Genomic DNA, 1,062 nt, shown 5'->3' with positions numbered 1-1,062 from the left:
TTTTCATTAATAAACACATTTTCTCTCTCTATAAAACCGCCCTCTTGTATAATAAAACCGCTAGTACTTTTTTACTTGATTTAGAAAATGAATCGCGTGATGCCACATGGACCAATCAGACTGCTAGCTGTTTAAATTATGATTATCCTAAATCTTTTGTTGGTTTTGACGATAATATCCTATAGATCACTGACACGTGTGAGCTTTTGCTGGCACAAAGCTCGACTTTTCATTTTTGAAGCGTATTGCTCCTTTTTTGTTTTGAGGGTTTCGAGATTTTGTGTTCATACTATTTTGCCTTCTAGTATCAGGGTGTTGAACTTTAATATCTTTCTTAATTACGCACCTTCAATTTCTTGTTTTGGTATAAAGGCCCCTTATATTTAAGACAAAACAAGAAATATAAGTTAGGTTTCTAGCCAGCATTATCTGGTGTTGCCCTCCTTCCTTGAGGTCGAGGGTTCAAGTCCCGCAATGAACATAAGTAAAATAATTTAGAAGTAGTTTAGTATATTTTCCGTTTAAAAAAAAATATAAATATTATCTTTAAATAAAACATTATCAAGTTATACACGTATATCTTGTTTGTGGTGAATCAAAAGATGAAACAAAACTATTTATTGATTTTCTCTGTAAGTTAGTCTAACTGTTGAAGAATGAAATTTTTATGGTGAATCAAAGGATGAAACCAAACTATTTATTGATTCTCTTTTTGAATCTAACAGTTGAAGAATGAAATTTTGACAGTGAAATATTTGGTTCACAATATTACCATGCATCTTTGACCGCCGGTGTTCATGTCTTCCTCTCATGTGATAACCACATGAGGCTATCATAGGTATGGTTTATTATTTTTTCAAAAAATATTGATTATTGTAATGATATAATTGCATCATTTTTATCATTGTTGCCTTGATTTATTTGCACTTGTAAATAGATTGATCCACTAAGTATTAGGATAAATTACATCATTAGTTCATTGTGCATGTGTTAAAATGCATGGTTAGTCTATGTTGAGTAAATTACATGAATGGTCCTTGTGGTTTGGGGCAATTTACACAT

Source organism: Lactuca virosa, chromosome 6 (assembly GCF_052849685.1).
Source record: "Lactuca virosa cultivar CGN04683 chromosome 6, Lactuca_virosa_CGN04683_v6, whole genome shotgun sequence".
Classification (NCBI taxonomy): domain Eukaryota; kingdom Viridiplantae; phylum Streptophyta; class Magnoliopsida; order Asterales; family Asteraceae; genus Lactuca; species Lactuca virosa.
The sequence above is the reverse complement of the archived record's forward strand: the minus strand, read 5'-3'. Positions refer to the sequence as shown.